Source organism: Euprymna scolopes, chromosome 8, assembly GCF_053919585.1.
Source record: "Euprymna scolopes isolate OS-2025 chromosome 8, ASM5391958v1, whole genome shotgun sequence".
NCBI lineage: Eukaryota > Metazoa > Mollusca > Cephalopoda > Sepiida > Sepiolidae > Euprymna > Euprymna scolopes.
Window position 1 is genome coordinate 45,712,212 of NC_136489.1, and position 20,630 is coordinate 45,732,841.

At 33.7% G+C, this 20,630-nt stretch overlaps 1 protein-coding gene across 3 annotated transcripts in view; it reads right to left on the reverse strand.

The window, feature by feature from the left end:
• Positions 1–20,630, reverse strand: part of LOC145283543 (cytosolic purine 5'-nucleotidase-like) — a 1,063,943-nt gene that overhangs the window by 984,743 nt on the left and 58,570 nt on the right. Inside the window, exon 1 of one of the 3 annotated variants that reach the window (XM_080132416.1) lies at positions 4,243–4,362. The exons of the other annotated variants lie outside the window; for them this stretch is intronic. The gene's annotated coding sequence lies outside the window, so the exon portion shown is untranslated. Of the gene's footprint in view, positions 1–4,242; positions 4,363–20,630 lie in introns of those variants that run through there. 3 annotated transcript variants of the gene reach the window in all.

Sequence of the window (20,630 nt, forward strand, 5' to 3'; positions counted from 1 at the left end):
ATATATATATAGTAATAAATAGTGATATTACACCAAGAAATAAAATAGGTTTAAGGCTCATAAAATTTGTACTAGAATTGTTCACGAGGGCCTGTGGCACAGTGGTTAAAGTACTTGGAAAAATTCAGTTGTAAAAGTGACCTTCTAAAAGTTGAAAGTTAAGATACAATTACTTATGACTTCTATCCAGTGATTGATAGAACGAGAGTATGTTGCCTCAATGAATTAAATAAAGGGTTTCATTCAAAATTCTGTGCAGATTCAAGAGTTTGGACACAAACACCTGAAGAAGGTCGGAGGTTACATTGACCGAAACGTTGTGAAAATAACATTCAAGATGAGAACAGTAATCTGAAGAATCTAAATGATACGAATAAGGTAAAAAAAAAAAAGGGGTTAATCATTTTAATTATACTAAAGATACATTAATCAACGTTTATTTACCTAAGGCTTTTACATATACACTATAACCACAAAATACATTTTAAAATCTTAATTCTTGGATTGAGTTATGTTCGGAAAAAAATAATTTAATTCTTCTAATTAGCTGTAATTTGTAAAATGTTTTTGACTCCTAATGGGGGTATGAGACGAATGGATTCGCCAATCATTTTTATAAGCACCGTCTGTGCAAAACAACCAATGAAAACGTTTCAAAATTATCATAAAAATTGTCGAATTTTGGATTCAATCAGTTCGCCGTTTACTATGTCACAGACCGCATTTAATTCTTGGCCGCCATCTTGGTTACTGATCTGAACTACGCCGCCATCTTTGTTCAACACAATATCTCAGAACTTAACAGGTTAACTATGCCATGGACCGCATTTGATTCTTGGCCGCCATCTTGGTTACTGATCTGAACTACGCCGCCATCTTTGTTCAACACAATGTCTCAAAACTTAAACTGAATAAAAAATTACTCCTACTTTTCTTAGTTTTGTATTTTGCACTCCTCTCACCATCTTTATTCAACCATTCTAATATTTCTTGATGTCTGTGTGAACATTTTGAAATAGAACGACTCTTCTCCGCATAGTCATTTAATTTACATACCATAAATGTGATGTAGATGCCATAATAAGCCTCTTTACTTTTATATAACAAATAATCATATAAGAAAACGAACAATAAAAAAGAAAAAAGATGGACAGAAAAGATGAGAGAAAAGAAAAAAGAATAAGAAAGCAAAACGGAATCAGAAAGAAAAAAAGGAAAAGAAAAAATAAAAAAATAATGAAAATAGAAAAGAGACAAAGAAAGGAAATAAAAGAGAACAGGAAAGAAAGATAATATAGAAGTTCCTATATACAATGCCTCCCCACGGGGCAGAGTTAGACACCAGGGTCGTTTTTTAATGGAGAAAAGGAACAAAAATAAAAATTGTCTCAGTCGTGAAGGATTTCTCCTCCACTAACAGAGACCAAGAAATTGAAGTGTAGCATCTGAAAACAGATACTACACTTTGATCTTGACCCAAAGGCCGTATATCATGATAATATAGAAGTTAAAAGATTTATTTTTCATTATGTAAGACATCATGAATTTTTTTTATTGAAATCAAACTAGAATATTTATAACGGTTGTGACTTAACAGGTCACAGGTCCATCTCATTTACTCTAAAACTTACGAACCAAATCATTCAAGATGTGGTCTAACACTAAATACCGAGTTAACAAAAAATGAGAATTTATATAATTATTTGATTTTTTTACTTTTTATTTCTTTACATCACCCACCCCCCTCATTTCTTTCACTGACAAGAAAGAAATGTACAAGTGTTTTGTTGCAATAGATTCTTGTTAATTTGTGGAGGCTTAACCGATAACACTTTTTGATCTAAGAATGTCAACAACATTCCATAATGTTTCAAGTCTCAAGATAAAAAAAAAAATCAAATACGATTAGCAGTTCTGAAAAACATTTTGAATCGTCCAAATTAAAAATCGCATTCACTGTATGTTGATACAGCTAAAGTCAAAAGTGCATGCAAAAGTTAATTTAATATTTATTACGAATGGAGATTTGGTATCTCTCTGTCTGAAATCGCAAGTATACAATTACTTCTATTACTAATCGAGATTTGGTATCTGATGAAACTATATAATTACTTTTACTAATGGAGATTTGGTATGTGTTTGTCTGAGGTCGAATTTGTATTATTACTATGTTGCAGAATCTTTTTTATGCTCAGTTCAATTTATTCTGCTATTTAAAACTAATGTTCTTTCTATTCTGTTGCAATGATACCATCTTCCCGAGCATTTTGAATGAGTGGGGGTAATGTAGTATATATTTTGTTGCATGGGACCATCTATTCCAGACATTATCTCCACTTACGGGAATAGTGTAGTATATGTTCTGTTGCTATAAGACCATCTTCCCAGGCATTACGTCTCTTTGAGAGAAGGGGGAATAGGTAGTGTAATATACGTTTGTTTGTCATGATGCCATTCTCCTGAGCTGGCAAAAATATGTAACCAGAAGGAACATAAACTGGCTAATAAAAACTATCAATTTTGAATCGGATGTACTTTTACAGAATCGCAACTCTGGTAGATCGAATGTTTCCAGAAGACATCGACAGAAACATTAACAGTTAACTTGCATGAATGTAAATGAGACCAACAAAAATAATTAAAAAAGGGGCAAAATTTTCAATGACCTTTCAACCCAAGCAAAGCATATTTCCACTTTGACGTGAGGTAGCTACTATTTAGGATCATGCGCAACCGTAGGAAGTAGAGCAGCAAGATTTCTGTTTACAGTAGATTTAAATTTCTGCGGATCAGTACAATCAGAAAAGCAGGAAAAACGGAAGAAATAATAAAGTCCAGCAGTTTGGAAGAACAAAACTGTGCTTGCATCAGAATTGAGAAAAAAGCTTGGAATCGTCCCATCACTAATAATTAGATAAATTATGTTATTTCTATTTCTCATTCAACACTCTTTCTGCAAACTCACTCTTGAAGTATTCCTCACACTTTATGTCTTTCATAGACTAATGTTAGAGTATGGTATCCAGGCCACTTTTCCATATCTACTATGTGATATCCAACATCTGTAGAGAACTCAAAGACTGGCTACTCAAATTATGCATGGTCTATCAGATTTGCCATATGAAAGCCGACTTCAAGAGTTTAACCTTTTCTCCGTTGAGCACTGACGACTACACAGTGATCTTATTTTGTCCTCCAACCTCCACAATGGTCATTATTTTTTCATCATCAATTTAGATTGAACTGAAAGAGGGCCGCATACATGTAACAGCTTTGTGTAGAAATGCTATAAAGTAGTTATTGCAAAAAAAAAAAAAAAAAAAATGGTCTTTTAATATGTATTTACAAAAAAGGTAATGTTTCAAAAACAAATCTATTTAATTTGCAAAGCGTTTCCACCTGGAAGCCAGAATTAAAGATTTATTAAGATCCACAAAAGAGTCGATTTTTTATGTTTCATTAGCGACACAGTAGTAATAGTAGTAGTATTAGTGCACCGTAAATGTACAAAACGCCAGAAAAAGGTTTGGAAGATACACTGGCCAAAATCGTTGAAAAAGAAATACCACCATTAAGGATTTCTTGCTAATTTTCTTGTAGCAAAGTATATTTGTTCTTAGATGTTTATTTATTTGCTTCCCCACTGAAAAAATTAGGCACAAGGCCGTTTTTTAATGTGGGGAGGAAAAACCAACTCCCCCAAGGGGGCACTCTGGCAGGGTCCAAAATTAGCAATTGTCCGATATGAAGTGTTGCCCCCACATTGACCCGAACTGATTACTTCCTTTTCCGCTCCAGGCCCGAAGGCCAAAAACAGCCTCTGCGCCTGTGTACTTATTCTTTTCTGTCCCCGGTGAAAGAAGTCCTTATAGAGAGAGGCAATTTAAATTTTTGTTTCAAGTCAAAGTGACTCTTTACGGAGTTGGATTTTCTCCATATTAAAAAAAGAATTTTGAGTCTAAATCCTTGCGGGTAGGAAATAAATAGGAACATTGATTAAGACATTATTACAAAAGAATAAATAAATAAATAAATAATAAAAATGAGGAGGAAAAAATTTAAACATTATCTTGATACAAAAGCTTAGTAGAGATAATAGTGCAGTAGTGCACTGATAAATTAATAAACACCTTTAAAATGGGTTTAGCAAAACAAACCTGGAAACTAGGGAAAATAATCAGATCAACGTTTTTTTGTCAAAGTTTGAAAAAAAATTATGAATAAAAAAAATTGTCAACTCACAAAATTTACAGGGTTTTTTTTCTCGAAAGATAAGAGTGAAGTCCAAGCTGTACTAAGCGTCGTCAATCGAAGACAAAAAGAAATCATGAAATAGCGGATGCGTTAGAGATGCGAATAAACCATGCAACAAACAATGTGGGAACGCCAACTCTTTTTTTCGACCTATTATGTCTTTTAAATGCGATCTATTCAGATTCTTAGTCAAAAGAGAAATTTGATGGCAAAACAAGATGGAAACAATACAAAAATCTCATTGATTCTAGAAACTTGTTTGTTTCACTGTTTTTTATTGTTCTCCGCGTTTAGATCTTGTAAACGTACAAAACGACAAGACATGTCGGCTATTTTAGAAAGTGTAAAAATACACTGTTTACTCGCGGCTTTTATTTTTAAATGTTTTTAGGTTTTTATTTTAAACAATGAAAAAAGAAATAAAACTAAAGACTATTCTTTTATAGAAACAGTCAAGAGGTTTCGCAATTTCTTTACATGAACTAAAGTAGATGTACAATTATTTCACAATCAAATTGAAATTCACGATTTTCTACACCAATAGATTATATCCATTCTTTCGAAAATTATCATATAATATATATATATATATATATATATATATATATATATATATATATACACACTCACACGGGGTGGTCACCACTTATCAAGGCCCAAAGGCCACTCGAGGATAAGCATTAATGAATGCCAGGTAGGCAGTGTGACACAGTAATGATCGGTAATAACGGATCATGGATAGTGTTTGTTTATACGATCTTCCCAAGCATTACCACCCTTTTATAATTGATGGGGGTAATGTAGTATCTGTTTTGTTATTATGAGATCATCATTATTGCTTTGTTAACACAAAGTCAAAAGTGCATCAAAATATTTTATAATATCTATTGCTAATGGAGATTTGATACCTGTCTGAAACCGAAACTATGCTATTACGATCTTTTAATGTACCCTTGTACTATCTTTTTATGCTCAGTTCAGGTTAATATAATATTTCAGACGAATGTTCTCTCTGATGCAATGAATATGAATACATCCGGGTTCCTCCTCACAAGAATATATTTGGCTAGAATATAGCAGCCTGGGAAGACGGTGAAAGATATGCCAAAACCCTAAGCTGAAGAATATTATCAGCTATGACTACAAACCACTTAATAAAGTGACCAATTAAATTGTATTAATGCAATTCTGAATCTTTTTTTTTTTAGATGAGATGTGAATGTTTGTATTGTTTCGGGCAATTATTCTCATCTTATTGGCACAAAGTTTCGGTCGTTGAAACCTACGACCTTCCTCGAGTGTTAAATGCAGGTTTCCTTTTCTCTACTAAGGAAAAGAAGGGTTAGATCTGCATTGCAAGAATTTGGACTGTGAGTTTGAGGATGGGTCCAGAAATCATAAATAAAGTTCAATCTTCAGGGGTCATTAAGATATTTTTTAAAGCTTTCCTATGACTCGATTTCACGGAATATCCACGCTAATTGTCTATATTAGCGAAAAGAATGTTTTACAAAACAGAGGACAGACATCTCATGCGTATTTTCAATTTTTCTTCTCTTTTTTTTTTTTTTTTTTAGGGGGGAAAATAGCAGAAAAATATGCCCAGCCCGCAAACGAAAAAAAAAAAAAAAAAAAAAAAATGCGCGTGGGATGTCTGTCCTGTTTTGTAAAAAAAATTTTTTCGCTAATATAGATAATTAGCGTAGATATTCCATGAAATCGAGTCATAAGAAAGCCTTAAAAAATATCTTAGTGACCCCTGAAGATTGAACTTTCTTTATGATTTATGGACACACCCTCAAACCCACGGTCCGAGTTCTTGCAATGCAAAGCTAACCCCTCTTTTCCTTAGAGAAAAGGAAATATGGATTTAACGCCCGAGGAAGGCCGTTGGTTTCAACGACCAAAACGTTGTGCCAATAACACCCAAGATGAGAATAATTGTCCGAGTAAATTAAAACAATACAAACATAGATGGTATTACTCAAGTACTGTAGCCAAGACCACTTAGCTACTTCAAACAAATATATCCATTCCAGTGATCAATTTAGTGTAATATCTGTTCTTTTGTAGTAATACCATCCTCCCAGGCATTACTACCTTCTTTGAATGTTTGGGGGCAATATAGTATGTTTTGTTGTCATGGATCATCTATCTCATGCATTACCTCCTCCTATGGGGGTAGTGTAATATATGTTCTGTTGCCATAAGACTATCTTAAGTATGTTGCATCATACCAATAACCCCTATGATGCGTGGGGGGGGGGGGGGGTTAAACCGTGACCATCGTCATAGATGGCCTGTCAGCTGAAAAATGACGTCATCGCCATAGGTCCTAACAAGCAAGATAAGTGGAACACAGACTGTCGATAATGAGCAGACATTTTTTACAGAAAGTGTTAGAAAACTTCAAAATGTGATTAAAAAAGATAAACATGATACTTTGTACTGCAACTCATCCAATATTAATAATAAAAATATAATAAAAAACAAATTGAAAGGGAGAAGAAGTTGTTAAAAAGTTTAAAAAGAAAAGGAATACGATTTGATTTGTATGTAACTGAAGTTTATTCAATAGAAATAAATAAAAATGAACAATAAATATTTTTTAAATCAAAAAAACAATTAAAACTGAAAACAAACGATAAATTAGTTTAACTGAAATACGAACAATAAATTAGTTTAACTGAAATACGAACAATAAATTGGTTTAACTGAAATACGAACAATAAATTGGTTTAACTCAATAACGAACAATAAATTGGTTTAACTCAATAACGAACAATAAATTGGTTTAACTCAATAACGAACAATAAATTGGTTTAACTCAATAACGAACAATAAATTGGTTTAACTCAATAACGAACAATAAATTGGTTTAACTCAATAACGAACAATAAATTGGTTTAACTCAATAACGAACAATAAATTGGTTTAACTCAATAACGAACAATAAATTGGTTTAACTCAATAACGAACAATAAATTGATTTAACTCAATAACGAACAATTGGTTTAACTCAATAACGAACAATTGGTTTAACTCAATAACGAACAATTGGTTTAACTCAATAACGAACAATAAGTTGGTTGGTTGGTTGTTTTTGTTTTACGGCATATCAACCCTTTTCGGGTTATTTAATGCCGAATCCAAAGACTTTGAAGAAAATTTTTTTAATAGAATATATTTGTTGTTTTCAAGTCGGTTTCTATTTAACCCATAGTTGGAACCCTAACAGGTACTACCACTCCGGGTCAGAGTGGACCTGGGAGCAATGGTAATTAAAGGATGGCTCCACACTCCCCAAAGCCCGCAAGCTGGGGCCTCACCATTGGATATAGTTTAAGATCATATCCAGGACCCCCATTGAGAGACTTTTACCCTCTGCAAGGAGGCAGTCGGTGTATTCTAACGCCCCACCGACAGGGCCAACAATAAGTTAAAAATTAAATTCAAACAAATGTTAATATAAACAAGTTACTAAGGCAGAAATATTTCAAACATTTAATATTAAACCTTTCAAAAATGTGCTGTAGAATTTAATTAAAAGTTTGAATTTTTCTTTTTCTGATATTTTTTTTTTTTTTACTAATATTGTCATTCTCTTTGCGACAAAAATTGTTTATAAAGGGAATTCGATGAACTCCATATCAGCATTTTTTTCAATTTGCTGAATAGTGTGACCCTCATCACAAGAGTCAACATGAAATAATCGATTTTGATCAGCAAAATATTTAAAGTTACGTACATGGCTAATTTTCTCTGATGAATCGAATGTAAAAAAGAATCGCATTTTGTAAGTTTGTTTATAACTACATAATTATATAAGATAAAATTATTAGTTATACCATTTAGGTATAGCAGAGAACCTCTGTTAATACCCTGAAAGTAGATGTTTAATTCAGCTATTTCTTCAACAGCCTCTCTCCCGGATATTAAATTATTGCAGCTATTGCATTTCAGTTTTTTGAAAACTGCAGGACAGCAATAACCTGCTAAGTATAATATAACAGGAAGTACTTCCTTGCATTGATTAACATCATCTTCTGTTACATCTGTTAAATTTATAAACATGTAACTCTTGCTTCCTTGTTATTTCATCCCAGTTAGTTTCTTTCAAATTTTTCAATTCAATAGTTCGATTATTAATTGGTAAGGTCAATTTTAAAAGTGACAACATTCTGAGTTTTTTTTCACATTCATACACCTGACGTATCGATATATTATACTGATCTCCACTAAGTTGTCGATACTGGCCAAACCTTGCCTCAAGGTTATCCGTCTGAAACTTTCCTGGTAATATGTACACCATGTTCAGTACATTTATACAATATTTAGTCAATTCTAAAATTGCGTAAATAGTATGGTGCAAAGCAGTATATGTTTCCTTTGTTAACTTACCAGCTCTTTCAGGAATGCTATACCAAGTTTCTAACCAGTCACAGAACACATTTAGGAAACTATAATTATCACTATTTAATGTAAGTGGATTAGCATATTTATTATGAAGTCGACAACCTTTATATGGTGTTTTCACATTCAGTATTGTCCACCAAATATAAAATATTTGAATGCATTCTGCGATTTCTGCATAATTTGGCAAGCATTCCTGTTTTCCTAAGGTTAGCAAACCTTGAATAGTATATTCGTTGAAAATTTGCAAAACCAAATTAACATTTTGCCTTTCAAAAGTAGTCAGAGAAAGAGCTTTTGAAGTCAACTTATAGCAATATTTCACAAGTGATCGAGATTATAGGGCATAAAGTTTATGTAAATCGCATTGAAATTTTGCAGAAATAAGAAGTTATCGAGATATAAAAAGTTGTTTTATGCATTGTATTCTTTGGTGGCCATCTTTATGGCGCGCACGTATGCGCGTAAAAAAGATCTCCACCAAAGAATACAATGCATAAAACAACTTTTTATATCTCGATAACTACTTATTTCTGCAAAATTTCAATGTGATTTCCGTATTCAGAATAGTCGAAAACTTCTAAAAGTAGCCATTTAAAAAAAAAATTGTGGAGGTGGATCTAATCTAAAAATTTACCTATTTTTCTTTCATTAACTATTAATAGTTTACACACTTGTTTGGCCATTAAATTATGAATTAATCAAAATTGTTATAAAGCTTTAATTTAATGGTAACCATGTTACAGCTGGAAACTTCAATATAACAATATAATTTGGTAAATAAATCGGTATTTATGCAGTTTACGATCTACAAACAAATTGTTTTCATTTTAGGAGAGTTCCGTCCGCGCAACATAAAAGTTAACAAAGCCTTACCTCCTCCATGTACCGAAAGTGGCTTTTTAAATTTGCTTGCGAATGTTAAACTGCAGAAGTGCCTAATAAAGTTATTTAGAAACCTATTCTTAATTTAAGGAGAGGGGTGGCTTACTTTATTCTCATCTAACAATTTAATAAGCAAAAAATAACATAAAAAATTGGGAAATTGCTGTAAATTAACAAAAGTGAAAAAAAAAAAAAAAAAAAAAAAAAAAAAGATATTTTTTTACGACCTGGCCCAGCGTAGTATAAACACCCCCAACCTCCCCATATTAACAACGGCTTTCAGAATAAACACCCCTTGAACCTCCCGATGTTAAGAACGGCTTTCGAGGTTGGGGGTGTTTATTCCGAAAGCCGTTCTTAACATGAGGATGCTGGGGTCTTTATAATATGCTGGGGCACGTCGTAAAAATTTACGATTTAAAAAATAGCACGGATCACTCTGCATTAGCACCTACACACATATATATATATAGCTACTTCAAGCCTGAAGAATCCTATAAATATTGCACAGTAAAATAGTTGAACTAAAAAGATAAATAATTTTTCTTATTTAGAATTATTTAAACAAGGAATTCCGTTTTTACGATATCGCTTTTATTAAATTGTTAGGTGAAAGTACATAATATTTTCACCATACTCCCCATTTTAAATAAGTTTCTAAATAATAATTTATTATTTCAGCACATAACTTAAATTACATGTAAAATTCATTTTTTATATACATACTTTCATTTTTATTTTAAAATACGTTCTAAAAAAATAAATAAATAAAAATAAAAAAGGCGCGTTTTTTTTTTCTTTCTTTTAAATATCTCAAACATTTTAACACTTATTCTGCTATATTTAGATGGAGTAAAATCCTTTCTTTTTATTGTAGTAATCCACTGGTAAATTATTTCCTTTTTTTTTTTGGATATGAAAACACGGTAACTTTTGGTCCATTTTCGTAGTTACCTCGGCATTTTGAAACTATACATCTCGACGGCATGTTTAAATTTATTTAACCCTCCAAAACTTTAAACCAACTTCCGGTTTAGTCATGAGACACGTGACCAAATTTCAACAGACCGATGTTCATGACATCACCAGATTAAATTATAGTCGTCGCTAGGCCATCATATTACGGTAGCCACAGTTAAACAGAGATGAGAGGAAAAAGATAAAATACCAAGGTCTTATGGATGACATGAAAAGAAAATGGAATCTTAAGATCTCTCTCATTCCAGTTATTATAGAATCAACTGAACCCATGAAAAACTATGTCAAAAACTATCTGGCAAATATACCCGATGAACCAAGTGCAAGAGAGATTCCAACAATTGCACTTAAAGGAACGGTCAGAATCTTAAAAAGATCTGTTAGAATATCTAAGTTAGCACGTGAATGCTTGGCATCTGGTATAGTTTCTCCATTCCCCGCTTGAAGAAAGTCAAGTAACTTCCAACCTTCTTCAGGTTTATTTTATAAAACTTTGGAATATGTACAGAATTACAAATTGATTCCTTTATTTAATCCATGGGAATAGCTTGCTTAAGTTCCATCAGCTATGACTGGATAGAAATGTTAAGTAATTCATAATTGTGTCCCTAGTAGCATGTTCACTGATGATTGTACCTTCAACCCCCCTCCTTTTTTTTTTTTTTTTTTTACTTACTTTCACCCCAAACAAGGCATATTGCCACTTGGACGTAAGGAGCTACTAATTGGGACCATGCCAAAGAAAGATGTTGGTTTACGTTGCATTTGAACTTCTGCATATCAGTACAGTTTGGGAAGCAGGTAGCAGGAAGAGAATTCCAAAGTTTAGCTGTTCGAAGGAAGAAACTATTTGAGTAAAAAACTTTCTGGCATTTAGGGACCTCAACAGTGAAAAGGTGGGATTTTGTTGCTAAGCGGGTTTGTCGGGGATATGTACAATAAGGAAGCACATACAAGGAGTTCATCAGAGCACATTCAGTTAAAATATTTGTCAAACAGGCACAGGGATGTAACATTGTGGCGATGGGACAGGAGTTGGAGCCTAGTTGACACAGTGGAATCTATTAGATTGCAGACCCTTTTTTGGACCCAATCCAAGGTCGAGAGATTAGTGGTAAATGCACCAGCCCAGATATGGCAACAATACTCCAGACATGGACGAATCGTGGCCTTATAGAGGTACAGGACACTCCCAGGTGTGAGCAGTTTTTTAGCATGATAGAGGGAGCCCACCTTCCTTGCAGCAGCTTTTGCAATGTCCTCAATGTATTTAGTTCAGTTCATATTTCTTGTGACTGTTAAGCATAGGAGTTTGAGGGAAGAATTCTCAGGTAGGGTTTTATTTGTCATGGATATCGGTAGTTGGAGAGGCTTCTTGTAATTGTTAAAGGTGAGCAGCTTTGTCTTACTAGCATTAAATGTAACCATCCATTTACGGCCCCATTCAACAACGGTCTAAATGTCATTTTCTAATGATTCAGCCATTGTCTTAGATTTGTGTACATCCATTCTTCTCTCATGCATGATATAGAGCATTGTATCATCGGAAAATATACCCATCTCTGACTCAATATTATCAGGGAGGTCATTGATGAATATCAGGAATAATAATGGTCCAAGGATCAACCTATGAAGCAATCCTGTTTTAATGATATGCTGCTTGGATGAACGTCCATCAATGAATGGTCCTATTGTCTAAGAAGGATCTAATTATATTTAGTATTCATCCAGTTATACCATATGATTTGATTTTCATTAGCAGACATTCATTCCAGACTTTATCAAAGGTCTTGGATATATCAGGGGTTACAGCCCTGGCTTCACCCACCTTATCCAGTGCATGGTAAAATATTAAAAGTAAGTTTGTCAGAAAGATTAGCTTTTGCAAGGTGGTGGACTAGTCCTTGATTGATTAACATCTCGAAGATTTTAGCAAAGAGGGAGGAGACTTCTAGGGCGATAATTCAGAGGGTTGGTTCTGTCGCCAGTATTCTTGTACACTAGTACTACAAAGGCCATCTTCCAGCTATTAGGAAAGCAGGATTCAGCAAGGTATTTGTTGTAGAGTTTGGAAAGTATGGGGGCTACCTCAGCTGAGCATTTCTTGATTAGCATAGCAGGGATGAGATCAGGCCCACACGCCTTGGGGGGTGTCCAAGTTTTTTATGACATCGTGAACATGCGAAAGGGTGATTTTCAGATCAATTGTTACTTCAGTCTGCATAGGGATATTTGGGAGAGAAATATTTGCTGGCTTTAGGGTGAAGTTGAAGACAAATTGCCAAGCAAGCAGTTCCACCTTTTCAGTTGCCGTGCATGCAACCTTCTGATTATTAGATAGTGGGAGAATTACTGAGTGTCATTTATTAACTACACCATTATAAATTTTCCAGAAATCACGAGTTCTTATGTTCTGCGATTCTATATATTCCCTGATTATTTCAGCATTTTCTTTTGGCTGTGGTTATTACTCTCTTACAATGATTTCTAGCATCTATTTATATTTGACTTATGACATTTGAAGTGGCAGAGCGCATGCTGTCTTTGTGCAATGGCAGCTGCACAATCTGTAGTGAACCATGGGGATAAGTAAAGCTTGCTATAATACTTCCATGCAGGGACATGGGCTTCAATACTCACTTTGCACCATTCAGTTGTCTCATTTGCACACTGTTCATCAGGGAGAGAGAAGATATTGGTCGATGGAGCATCTCTTATATGTTCTCTGATGGCTTCCCAGTTAGCCCTTGTTGTTTTGAGCAGTAGCTCCTAACTTTGGAGTTGGGATTTGAGTGTGAGGTCTATTGATACGACTAGGTTTTTTTTTTTTTTTTTTTTACAAGGTGGGCACCACTTATCAAGACCCGGAAGCCACTCAGGGATAAGGGCTATTGTAAGTACAGTACACTAGTGTGGAGATTTAATAAAGTGTCTACTTAAGGGGGCGATTCATCAGGAATTTGTTTACGTTGGACTTGAAGACATCCAGGTTGTAGTCAGGTGGGAAGCAGGCAGACGGAACAGAGTTCCACAGGCGTGCAGTTCTAAGAAAGAAGCTTTGTTCATGAAATCTGTTTTGATTTAGGCATAGATAAAGAGTGGGGAAAGTTTTTGACAGTGGATTCAACTAGACGGGTGTTTTTTGTAAAAGATTAGCGAGGGGGGGACCAGAGAGCGGACTTCAAACGAGCACCTGCCATGGAAGTAACGATAAAACAAAAATAGGCTTGCAACGTTTCTTCTGTGGGAGAGAGGTTGCAGGGAAGAGAAAAGGGCATCCCTCACTAAGCCACGAAGTCTATTTTGTACTCTGTCAAGGCAGGATAGGCTTTTTTAGCAGTTCCTGCCCAGATGTGGCAGCAGTATGCTATCCTTGGATGTACTTGGCTTTTATATTGATAGAGAATTGCATCAGTAGTGAAATATCTTCTGGAGCGGTAGAAGGATCCCACCATCTTTCCAGCGACCTTGGCAACAGACGATGTACGTGTTCCATTTAAGATCAGGAGTGAAGGTCAAGCCCAGAAGCTTGTCAAAACATGGGGCTTCTCCTAGAGGAGAGCCATCCATTTCAATTGATGCCAGATGGGGATCTGAGCGTTGATGATGTAAAGATAGGAGTTTGGTTTTAGATGCATTAAAGGTAACCAGCCACGTCTTCCCCCCGACTGAACCACGTGCTTGAGATCGGAGGAGAGAGAATCAGAGAGAACTTTGTCATTTACAACCTTTGATGTGTTGTTGTAGATGGTTGTGTCATCAGCATAGATGTCAACGAATGATTTAATTATGTGTTTAAGGAGATCGTTGATGTAGATCAGGAAGAGAGTTAGGCCCAGGATAGACCCTTGACGGATACCAGCATTAATACTGCAGGCCTCTGATTTTTGTCCATCAACCACTACTCTTATGAGCCTATCAGACAGAAATGATTTAATGATAGAGAGAACATTTCCAGCCATACGGTAGCTTGTAATCTTGTGAAGTAAGCCTTTATGCCATGCCTTATCGAAAGCCTTTGATATGTCAAGAGCAATTGCCCTAGAAAGGAAGCCTTTGTAAAGAGATGGTGGTCTGCATTTCTGAGTGGACTGTGGGCATTGGTTACACTATCCTCAAGTACTGTGGTAAGGAATAAGTCTAGAAGTGAAGCTTGCTGGTGGTCACTATTTCAAAGGCAGGTTGGGAATATGACCGTGTGAGGGAATGGGTTATAGAGAAGCTATAAGTAGAGTACCAGCTGCATCTGTGTAAACAAGTCAATTCTTATGATGGACATTAAAGTGACCAAACACATGTATTTGGGCATTACTACCTAAGGAGAGTGCTGGGTCTATACTATCAGAGATATGATGGATCGATTCTTAATATATTACAGGAAGTAACAAATACAGACATCTTATAAAATAGTAATTAAAATTTTTTAATATTCATTTTTTTTTTTTTTTTACTGACTTTTCCTTATCTTCATAGTTGTTGTGCCACCACATTTCGGCCAACTTATCCTTTGGCCTTCAGGTGGTTAACCGTAACGAGATAGTAATACTAAGTCTTGTAACTATATCCCCAGTAATTACAAGACTCAGCATTCCTATCCCATTGCGGTTAATCACTTGAAGGCTAAATTATGAAGACTCCCTGCAATAGATTCCAAAAATAAAAATATATAAAATTTTGTAGGTTTAATGCATTATATTAATATCGGTTAAGTTTATAATTTCTGTAATTTTTTAACTTTATTTACAAATATAGTCGAGTTCATCTTTTAATGTTAAGAAATACACACATCAACAGAAAAGAATGTCAACAATTGACTACAATCCTGCCTGGTTCGTTTGTTTAATTGTAAGGTTAGTTACAAAACTTTGTTATATTAAGATAATCTATATATTAATACGATAGCGTGTGTAATATTTTGTGTCACAATTACATCTTTTTTCTTTCGAGTGACTGTTGTTTAATTGTTGTGACCTGCCATTTCTTGCAATAAATAATTTTGCCAAGAATTCTTCATAAGTTTTGGTTTTGATTATAGCTGAAGGAACTCAAGTTTATATATATGTCAAAACATTGTTAATTCTCGACTCTCACAGCAGCCGCCGATTAGCATAATGGTTAGGAACCTTGACTGTTATACAGGCGGTCGGGTTTCAATCCTGGCTTGACGTAGTTGCCTGTCTAGCTGCACTGATCAGCTGTGAAACAGCAAAACAGTACTGTATGTGGATGACTATATATATATATATATTTTATATATATATATATATATATATATATATATATATATATATAAAATATATATGTAAAAATATATATATATATATATATATATATATATATATATATATATATATATTCTTCATCAGTTTTGGTTTCGGTTTCAATCCAATCTGATGTACCCAAGTAATATGGATATTTTTTTATTTTTGAAATCACAACTTTATAATATATAAGAATTGATGGAAAATTGATAATAATATATACGAAATCTGCATAAATTAAAATATATTTAAGCATATTTTACAACCAGGCTATGCCGGGCATCCCTGCTAACTTAGATAAATACTTTTGCAGTTTTAACAAAAGAACTACAATAATATCAGGGCGTATCCATTTACGCTGAACATCCACAGAAGGCCAATATCAATATATTACATATGAAAGGGTCCGTTTTAGAATTTCCACAGGTCCCGTTAGTATATAATAAGCCCTTATATTTAACATAACTTTCATATAACTAATAACTCATTATACGTCAGTCATTTAAAATTTCACATATGTATTGTACAAGAAAAATATTAGTCCAGTGGGACAAATGAATACATAAATATTTTTAAGTAATAAATTTAGATTTTTAATAAATGAATATCAAAACCTAACAAAACAAAACAGTGGCAAAATGACGTTACTTCTATTATTCATATTCAACACTTAATTATCGGTCAATATTTAATGTATACATAAAATGATGACGTCGTCGATTTTACAGAGAAAATTGGAGGTCCCTATAATAGGTGCCGACACTAATAAGTATAAATAACATTATACACGGATGTTGTAAAAGCAAACATATTTAAACTTTCAACCAATCGGAATGCAGAATTAAAAGCTTCAGCAGATAAGACCGTTTTCATTTACAGAAAAAGACTCAGCATGTAAACGATATGTTGCTAAACTCTAAATAATCATCTCCAATGTGAGAAACGTTAGTTTTGCCTATTTTTAATACTCAAAAATTGGCAAGTAAGATATGATATACCAAGGGGTGGGTTTAAACCTTTTTGTTACCATTTCGATTTGTTATTCTATAGAAAAGTAATACTTCTTGTTTTAGTGAAAACAAATAGTTCATCCTTTATTAAAAAAATGTTTTTCAGATGAAAAACGGCAATTCAGATTATTTGGACTACTGTTTTCATCCATACAACGTTTTGGTTGATGTGACCTGACCTTCAGGTGTGTCTTGTCGAATTTTGAAACCTGCAAGGAATTTCAAATGGAACTCTTTAATCCACTACTAAGTAATTCACAATTGTATTTTTAGTATTTTTGCAGTGCAAGTGACACCAAAAATATAACTATAAATTACTTCTGACTTTTACACAGTCAAAGCTGATAGAACAAGCCACCGCTATGGATTAGATAAATGGTTCCATTCAAGATTCCATGCAGATTCCAGAGTTTGACAGAAAGATTCCAGTGTTCGACAGTATACACCTGAATAAGGTTGGAGGTTACCTCGATCGAAACATGGATAACACTCAGGTGAATGCAAATTAATACAAATGAAGTTTGATAATTTTGATTATTTGGACTACTGAATTTGGTACACTTTCTACAATGGTAAGAGTGTTTGCTCATTGGTTGAGACCTGGGTTCACTCTCCAGTAGAGTCAGATGAAAAACTTCATAAATATTACTAAACATTTAACATTATAAAGTGAGGATCAAGGGTAAGTGGAGTAGTCTTACGATAGGAGTGATGCCCACCCTTACACCTGTGTAGTAGCTAATGAAAAAAGAACTTTTAAGTCGCCTTTGACTATGGTCAAAGGCTTTACTTTATTTGCTTACTTGACAACAGCTCAAACATGCACGTCTAAAAGTCAAACATACACCTGGTGAAAGAAAAATTTTCCGAAATATACAACATAGATACTTCACCTGATGCAAGTAAGGACATAACATGTGTAACATATATATATATATATATATATATATATATATATATTATATATACACATACACAGTAGAACCCGAGATGTGGCATTAAAAATGAGTTACATAATACAATACAGTATATAATACACATGTATATAATCAAATAACATTATAAATAACACCATAAGGCGGGGTAAATACCGTAACCAGGGGCCGGAAAAAAACATTGTATTCAACATCATAACCTGAAAAAACAGTATCCTAGGGCTACCGTATCCTAGGGTTCTACTGCATATATGTGTGTGTATATATATATATATATATATATATATACACACACACATACACGCACACACCTATCTACTATTATATGAAACAAACTGTGTGTGTGAGTTCGTTCCCTATGGACTCCTAAAAAGACTGGGAAGGATTGTTTTAAACTTCACACAAATGTGCTTTATATACCTAGCAGAGTTATAAGATAGATTTTGTATCGGAATGTCTTTAATAAATATTGATAATTGAAAAAATCTAAAGGAGAAACAGGCAATTTTGATTAACGTTAATACCTTATACTAACTCTGTATCGATATTCATATTGAAAATCCTCTTTTCTATTTATTTAAAAAGAAAATACAATTTTGTTATATATGGGTTGTGGAATTTCATTCATCTGCAAATCTCAGCAATGCCTTATACTCTGTTGGCTTCAGTGCTAAGCGAAACATTCAGCCGAGTTATTTTCACAATACTTCAGCCATTGTAAACAAGAATGTATCAGTATTACTATTATGTAATAACTAAAAGAAATTGCTGCCAGTATAAAACATGGCATTCATTTGTAATTGGAATTTGCTAGAAAAAAGCAGAAATAATTGTATTTGCAAAAGAATTAAACTGAATTATATATTTTTTCTTTTAAACCACATGGATCGATGATAAAGAAAAGGAAATGACTATTCAGAATGAAAGATGGATATTTTAGAACAGTAATTTAACTCTGAAGAAAAAAATTTAATTGTTTTTGCTGATGTATGCTTAAAGTGTCCATTGTCGAACTCAGAAAATTTTTGTCAAATTTGTGAATCTGCTCGGAATTTCAAATCAAATTCTTTATTTAATCCGCGGAGGTAACATGCTCTCATTCTGTCAGCCATGACCAGGTGAAGATCTTAAATAATTTGCAGTTGTATTCTTCATATTGCCCGTAGTCAAAATTGAACCCAGAATCTCCTGAAAAGTGATTGCAAATAAAATACAAGGTAAAATTTATATTTTTTCTTATAGATTTTTGCCAAATTACTTTCAATGCCAAATCATGAACTTTAACCTCCCCTTGAGCAAGTTGAAAAACTGGTCTATGATAAAAGTTTGTGATATTAAAAGTGGGTTTTTGTTTAGATTGGTGATTTTTTAAATCAATACATTTCAAGGGAAAACATTACATACATACGTATTATTGTTGTATAACCGGGGTTTCATATTGACGAGGAGAAGATACATTTATGCAGTTCTGGAGTGTTTCTTCTTAACACATATAGCGAGGAGAGGGTGATCAGTTCTTTTAACACAGGAGGGGACAGTCATTGCTTATGATGGAGAGAGACATTACTTAGGATGGGTTTATACAAAGTTCATTAAAGATGATTACACATTACCTTTTGCTGTTGAATGACGACACGAAGACGACAGTTACAAAAACATGGTGATAACTTCTTTATTATCAGATCGATCGGCCGAAAGATGATGACGTCAAGAGATTCAAAGTCTACATGATTAAACATTCTCCCTTCGCTTCTAAAGGGACCCTCCTCTGATCATATCAGCTCTGTCCAACCAACTCTGCTGGTTGTTCGATCCGGACTCGACTACCCCTGATCTTCAACTGAAACTAGCTCCTATATTGAGAATTCATTTTTGCTATGACGTCAGATGTGTGGTCTCAAAACGTGATTGATTCACACGGCTTAAACATACATTTCCAAAACACACTTCTACAACAAAGAATTCTCATTAGGAATTCTTATTAACCTATTTTTCAACCTAACTTATTTTTCAATATGTTTTTAAATTGTATTTTTCATTATATTTTAGCTTAGGCACCGCCAAAACTGGGGGGGGGGCAGGTAAGTATTTTTTGACGGACTGTCTTTTTAAAATTCTACCAAAAATCAGGTAATTATCCAATCAATGCGAAATTTTCAGCAATTATTAAGAGAAGAATGACCTTTATAACAGTGTACTTATTTTTCATAAACGATAAACCCCCCCTTGTTTTGAGGTGGTTCCAAATACACTTAAAATAATCATCTGAAACTGAACAAAATATTGTGTTGTTGTAAAGGACAGGATTATAGATTAAAAAAAAAAAACTGGTTTGCATACCTTATTTTGACGTCTGAATATCAGAACTTTGATTGTTTAATTATCTCGCTTTTGAGTTTTGAAGTGTGAAATTCGGTAAATATGTTAAGTAAAATAATTAATTTAAGTTAAGCAAAACAAAAAAAAAAAATTAATATTTATACGAAAAAAGCCATTTTAAAATCTTTGATAAATAAATTAACAATTTTTTTTTAGAGAGCCGAATAATGCATGACCATTATTAAATAGAGCATGCTTTGAAGAATCGATACAAAAAAAAAAATTGATAAATATTGTGCCCTTTGTGTTAAAAATATAATTTTTTTCGATCCCGTTTGAAAACGTTTGCCGCCTTTCGACTACGGTGGACCAAACGCGCTGAAATTTTTTTTTTTTATTCTGCTTTAAATTGCCCCCCTTCATTTTGGGGAGCCTGGCCTCCACACACATACACATTAAAAATCAAACTCATACAAATGGTACTCCATCTGGTACTGGCCAGCCTCAGCGTTAATAATACATTGAAATTTTCGTCACTGAAAAAAAAGTTTTTTTTGGCTTGTTTGATCTTCCGT